The sequence below is a fragment of the Sorex fumeus genome, unplaced genomic scaffold (genome assembly GCF_029834395.1).
Source record: "Sorex fumeus unplaced genomic scaffold, SorFum_2.1 ptg000095l, whole genome shotgun sequence".
NCBI lineage: Eukaryota > Metazoa > Chordata > Mammalia > Eulipotyphla > Soricidae > Sorex > Sorex fumeus.
The window spans coordinates 16,604,464-16,611,888 of NW_026606152.1; the positions used below are offsets into that span (position 1 = coordinate 16,604,464).

At 40.3% G+C, this 7,425-nt stretch overlaps 1 pseudogene; it reads left to right on the forward strand.

Moving 5' to 3' along the window:
* The first annotated feature begins 5,786 nt into the window (after window positions 1-5,786).
* LOC130041019 (uncharacterized) lies at window positions 5,787-5,885 on the forward strand (annotated as a pseudogene).
* Window positions 5,886-7,425: the final 1,540 nt, after the last annotated feature.

The following is a 7,425-nucleotide window of genomic DNA, read 5'->3' on the forward strand; positions in this document are numbered from 1 at the left end:
ATAGCATAGCTGCAAATACAATATTCATGCCAAAGACAGTCATTGATGTATCCTTGGGTTTAGCATTCTTCAAGCTATTGGCACACAGGTGAGTAACATTATTTTCCTACAGAGAACACAAAAATATTTATGCTGGGTTTTAAAGTTCTATCAGTATTCTGAGTTACAAATTAAGGATATGTATATATATATTTTTTTTTACATTTTCTTATTTTATTTTTAACACTCCAGTATGAGGCTTCTTTCTGAAAACAATCTTTTTTTTTTTAATTTATTTATCGAATCACTGTGGGAAAGGTTACAAAGCTTTCAGGTTTATGTCTCAGTCATGCAAATATCAAACACATTTCCCTTTACCAATACTTATTTTTTAACCTGAAGAACCCCAATAAAACCCCACCCCCCACCCCTCCCGGTCCCTGTGAGGCAGATGAATTCTAGTTCACACTCTATCTGCTTTGATTAGATTCATTGTTTCAATAAGATTCACCACTATTATTTAGAGTTTACCCCCCCCAAATCAGACATGCTGAAAAAGCATTGTGAAGTGATTTGCTTTCTACAGCTGGGTTCAAGAATTAAATGTTGGTTTTGGATTTCTGCTATTTTACCTATTGACCCTGGAAGTATTTCTACTGAAAGTCAGATAGTTAAGAAATTGGTTTCTGTGTTCTGGAGTCGTGGCCGTGCTGGAGAGCCGCTTGCGGGGGGCAACCGGTGGCCTCGGTAGGGCGTGAAGGGCGGAGCGAAACGCCCCCCTTCCCATGAGGTTTTAGTCACCCCCACACTCCCGGCTCATACCTGCTGTCCACAAGGCTCCCATGTGGCCGCCATCTTTCTTTCCAGAGAGGAGAGGGCGAATGGGGCAACACCCTTTCCCCTCCGGCAGACTTGATGGGCTGGATCAACGCATAGTCCGTTCACTTTTCTGCTCCAAGATGGCGGCTGCATGGGAGCCTTGTGGACAACAGGTATGAGCAAGGATATATATTTTTAATGTTTTTTTGAATATCTGTGAGATAGACCATTACAAATCTATTCATAATTTGTTTCCAGTCATACAACGATCCAACATCCATCCCTCCACTAGTGTACATTTCCCACCACCAATGTTCCTGGTTCCCTAAAGCCATCCCCCAACACCCTACCACCACCAGCAGCCTGTCTCTATGGCAGGATCTTTAATTCTTTCTCTCTGTCTCCTATTTATTTTGTGCATCATGGGTCTCGTACATGTACTAAGAGGTCATCATGTTTGTTCAAGGAATTTAGTATTTTTTACAGGAAGCTACGGCTGGAGTAGCTTTGAGGTATGGAAATGACTGCTGAGGCTTCCATAAGTACAGGGCAGTGGGGATGGGATGCCCATTGTGACCCAGAGAAAGCCTGGAGATTTCAGTCACAAAACCCGCATATCCGAATTTTCAGCTGTTATATTTCAGTGAGAGCCATCCTGAGAAGTTGGAAACCAGACGAGGGCATGGTGGCGATTTTCGATTGTGGGAGCAAGTGGCTGCACTGGGTTCTGGTTAGGTGGGCACCCAACTAACCTGCCTCCCTCGATTTACCCTAGTGTGTTCATCCTTTTGCAGGTCCAAGGTTAACTGTGGCTTTTGATCTCTTTCAAGACTTGTTTATGGGTCTCTGAAACAAGACCAATCCATTAGCTTGTATAGCTGAGCCAGGTGTGGTTTGTGAACATGGCTCCCACATATCTTTAGGGAGTTTAATTTCTCGGGAAACTTAGTCCTGAGGTGTTGGGATCCAGCCAGAGGCACAGTGGCAATTTGAGGTTATCAGGAAGCATGAAGACACCATCAGACTGTTGATGCACTCACCTGAGGGTACAGGTTGACTTCCTGGAGGCATTGCACCGCCAGACTAACAAAGATTCATTGAATTAATGAGCGAATAATCAACATTTTTAAAATGTGTCACTTTATTGCATTTTAGAAGGGTAACTTCTAACAAGGAAATAATCTTCAGGGTATAATCAAGATATACGATTTATTCTTAATATATTTAATAAAAGCTACACATTTTGAAAAGTTATACAAAGAAATTTTTCATAGTATCTGTCTTCATAATTTACTTGTAAATTACTAAGATATCACTGTATATTCCACTGTTCTTAGCATAGAAATTTACAGACAGAAAGTGCTACGTAAAAGTTCATTTTGGCATTTCTGTTCAAGGTGGTACTAGAAGTACTTGCAATAGAAATAAGGTAAGAAAAAGATATTAAGGGTTTTTATGTATGAAAGGTAGCAATAAGCTCTCACTATTCACAGCAGATATCATACTCTATTTAAAGAATACTAGAACCTCTACCAAAAAAGCTTCTAGAAACAATAGACTTTCATAGTAAAATTGCAGGTTATAAAACCAATACCCAAAAGTCTATGGCTTTTTTATATGCAACTTATGAGAGAGAAGAAAGTGAAATGAAAAAGCAATTCCATTCACAATCGTGCCTCAGAAAAATCAAGAACCTTGGAATCTGCTTAACTAAGGAGGTAAAGGACCTACACAACAGGAAATAACAAAGGAAACGAGGAAATAGAAACACATCTCCTGCTTATGGAATGGGAGAATTAACATTGTCAAAATGGCAATACTCCCCAAAGCATTGTACAAATTCAATATGATCCCTATAAAGATACCCATGACATTCTTCAAAGAACTTGATCAAGCACTCCTGAAATTCGAATGGAACAACAAACACCCACTAATAGCTAAAGCAATTCTTGGGGAAAAAACGATGGATGCCTCACCTTCCCCAACCTCAAACTCTACTATGAAGTGATAATAATGAGAACAGCATGGTACTGGAACAAAGGCAGAGCTGCAGACCATTGGAAATGGATTGAATATACTGACACACAACCACAAATATATAATCATCTAATCTTTGATAAGGGAGCAAGAAATGTGAAGTGGAGCAAGAGAGTCCTCTTTAACAAACGGTGCAAAAAAAACTGGACAGCTACATGCAAAAAAAAAAAAATGGCTCAGACCTCTACCTAACACCATGCACAAAAGTCAGATAAAAATAGGTCAAAGACCTCAAAATCAGACCAGAATCCCTCAGGTACATTGAAGACAAGGTCAGCAAATCCCTCCATGACATTGAAGTTAAAGGTATCTTCAAAGATAACACTCCACTTGCAAAGCAACTGGAAACAGAGAAAAACAAAGGGGACTATCTTAAATTAAGTAGCTTCTGTACTTCAAAAGAAACAGTGACCAGAAGCACAGACTCTGCCATGCGGGCAGATACTCGCAGAAGCCTGCCAGGTTCTCTGAGAGTGAGAACTAGACAATAAGAGTTGTTATCTTATCAACAATATCCAGTCTCTGGATCTTGGCCATTGATGGGATTACATGGCTCCAGGGGCTGTTCGTGGTTGTAACACTTAGCTACTAGAAGATGGGGGATCTGGATGGAGGGGGCCCAGTCTTTATCTGAGCAGCCTTGGAGATCAAATCCCCCTGTCCCGCACACCTGGGTTCTGTTGAAGTACACGGGGCTTAGGTTTATCCAATTGCACCCATCACAGTGCTCCCGAGTCACTTCCATTACTTTGTCTGTCTGTAACCACTTCTGTGCTCTCTGCCCCAACCAATTTGTAAGGTCTCATCCTTCTTAGACACTGAAGCTGTACTGTAAGTTATTGCCTTCCTCCTCTCCTTATGTCTTTTGAGCAGTTTACCTTAATGCAATGTCCTTTGTATAGATACAGGAAGACAATTAATTAATATGCTTTGTAAGTTAGGAATTGATTCACTTTGAATATTATTCACTCCTGGGCTTCTGCCTTCTCAACTTAAGCCTCAATTGCCCTCACTTCCTAGCACCCCAATGGCAGGGTTCCAAAGTGGGACTGGATGGAACCAGGGCAAGCCGGTAAGTTATGTGCTAACCTGGCATCGCGATGGGCCAGGCCAAGGTGCCACGATTCTTAACTATAAGTTAAGAGGTTGATCATAGGCAAATGATGTCATGATCCAAAAGTAAAGTCAACACTAGGGCCCTGCTGCTAGGAATAGGAAAGATATCTTGCCTGAGCACTGCAGTCTGAGATCGAGATGGCCCTAGGAGAGCAATTCTACAAGCTCAAAGTATTTCTTACTGTGTCCATACAAAATGATTAATATTATATATGCTTATATGTTGGTTGGACAAGGAGAGGAGAAAGACCTCCTATAAGCTGTTTTCCTGTGTGTCCTGACTAGCTTGGATGAAACTGCTTTCTCCCCTTCAAACTGCCTTCAGTAAATGATTTCAGTATACTGAGACAGTTTTCCTTTTCTTTCAGAAACCTAGCTGGTCCTAGATCTGCAGATATCAGGTGCTAGCCAGGACTGATCTTTGGGATGTAGATTCCCAGCTCTAGCCAGGCTGGTCTTTGGGATGCAAATCAAGGTGGTTGCAGCTTGTGAAAGTGCTTGTGGAAGGTTTCAGTTTGGCTTTGTATCTTCTTTCCTGAGGCCAGTATTACTACTGGCCTGCTGATGTAAGGAAACAATGTGGATGTAAAGAAACAATATATGGTTTGCTGCCTCAATGTTCTTTCTGTAACTCCTTTTGATGACATCACTGTAATGCCCCTTTTAGAGGTTCTATGATCTATATAAGGAGATCTTCCTGGATCTCAGTGCCAGTGTGCTTGAGGATTCCTGAGGCCTCTATGACATACATCTCTTCCATGTAATAAACTGCTGCTCCACGACCAACCAGCCTGACCCCCGTTTCCTTCCATCTCCTGACCATCGCCATCGACCTCCGTGGAGTGGGGAAACGGCCTGACCGCAAGCCTTTTTTTGTGTGTGTGTTTACACAGGTTCTGCTTCCACTTCCCTCATGCATGAGTCTCCTTCAAGCTTGGGCAGAGTGTTCTTAAGCGTACCTATGGCTGGTTGCAGAGGTCTTCAGCTGCCGGGGCTCTACTAAGGGCAGTGAGGGAAATTCACCCCTCCCCGTCCAAGGGGCCCCGGTGAGGAAAGCCAGGTGCGGGGTCAGGAGACTGTCGTTTTAGACATATTTGGAATTAATTTTAGATCGAAAAGTACTTATGTGCTTAGTAATAAATTACTATACACTTGTTCAATCACTTCAGAGACCCACTCTGCTTAGAGAACTAGATTTTTAAATACAGGGCTGTTTTGCCTGTGTGTCATGACTGAGAATCACTCTCAGTAGATATGAAACTCAGTATACACAAAGATGCACACAGGCTACTTTGAGTCATCTGTGTTGTTAATGTGTGTTCGCCATTAAACTTCACTGAGACCCCTTTTTCTGTCCTTTACAGGAGCCTCATGAGTCTCACCTTCCATTCAAGTTGTACTTGTAATAAGGTGGAATGAAATCATCAATATTCTCCTTACCTCTTCCTTCAGGAGAAAAATCCTACTTACATTCAAGGTGGTCAAATTGCAGACAACACCATCCACCTTTTCCTGGAGATGTACACGGGACTGAGGTGAGAACAGCAAAAGGCTCTAGTTTAATGGTCTTAATGAAGGTTTCAGGGAAAGGTATTAAAGAAGACTCATATACCATCTTCCAAAAGAATTATTTTCTAAAACTGATGCCTGGGGTATGGTAAAATATAATATGGTAAAAACCAAATTTTTCTTTCTAGGACTTTAAAATTCTAAATCTATCTATTCAAGCTGCTTTGAAATACATTCCTTGATTTGGAATCACTGTCTGCCATAGGAGTGAGTAAGGACAACACTCAAAGTAATAAGAGAAAATTATGGAAAAATTAACTCATACTATGTTTGGTAACATATATACTAAAATTGAAATGATACAGAGATTAGCATGGTCCTTGCACAGAGATGACATGCAAACTTGTAAAGTGATCCATGTTTTTGTTGCAAGAAGAATTAACCGGGCGACTTTAAGCTAAGACAATCCACACAAGTACAAAAATTCTACATAAAGATAGCACAAATCCCCATCACAACAATCTCCTCAATGTCAATGAACTAAATGTGCCAATTCAGAGGCACAGAATGGGAAGTAGAATTAGAAAACTGAACCCAACATTCTGCTGCCTGAAGAAACACTTCTGAACAATCAAAGCAACCATGGGCTCAAAGTCAAAGGCTGGAAAACAATTCTTCAAGAAAGAAAAGAACAAATCCACAAAGCTGGAGTGGACATACTAGTATCAGACCATATGGACGTCAGGCTATAGGTTGTAAGAGACAGTGAAGGTCATTTCTTCATGATCATGGGATCTGTACATCAGAAAGAACTCACCCTCCTCACTGTAGGTGCTCCTAATGACAGACCAGCAAAATACTTAAAAATAACTTCTAATAGACTTAAAGAAAAACACTGAGAGCAACACAATACTAGTTGGAGATTTCAACACGACTTTGTCACTTCTCAATAGATCAAACAGACTAAAGCTCAGCAAGGAAATATTTTTTTAAGGGAAGTAATGAACAACCGTTGGCTTAGAGAAGAAATCAAAGGGGAAATAAAAAGTTTCCAGAAACAAATGAGAATGAGGACACGAGCTACCAGAACTTGTGGGACACAGCAAAAACAGTGTTAAGAGGAAAGAGTATAGCTCTGCCAGAATTCATGAGGAAGAAAGAAAGGGCCTGCATGAATAAATTAGAGCTCAAGATTTTGGAAAATGACCAACAAAAGTAGTCCAAACTAGGCTGGAGGAAGGAAATAATAAAACTTTTACCAGATATCAATGAGCTAGAATCCCAAAATACAATCCAAAAGACCAATAAGAGCAAAAGCTGGTTCTTTGAGAAAATAAATAAATCAATAAACCACGAGAAGCCTCTCAAAGAAACAAAGAGAAAGAATTCTAACAAATCGAATCAGAAATGCAAAGGGGCATATCCTAATAGAAACTACAGAAATCCATAGGATCATCAGAGATTATATTGAGAATCTTTACAGCAGGAAATGAGAGAATCTTGAATAAATTGATAAATTTTTGGATTCCAATTACCTCCCAAGGCTGAACCAAGAAGATTTGGAATACTTGAACCTATCTCTTCCAAGGAAATTGAAATGATGGTCAAAAGTATCCCCCCAAACAGAATCCCTGGCCCAGATGCATGGATTCAATAGTGAAATATTTCAAACCTTTAAAGAGGAAATGCTGCCAACATTTTTCAAGATTTTCCAGGAAATTGAAGAATCAGAAATACTCCCAAATAATTTCTATGAGGCAAATATCAACCTAATACTCAAATCAGACAGAGACACCACAAAAAAAAGAAAATTACAGACGTATTTCCTTGATGAATACAGATACACAGATTCTCAAGAAAATACCAGCAAAGAGAAACCAGAAACTCAACAAAAGATCACACACTATGACCAAGTAGGTTTATCTTGGGGATGCAAGGATGGCTTAACATTCTCTAGTCAATCAA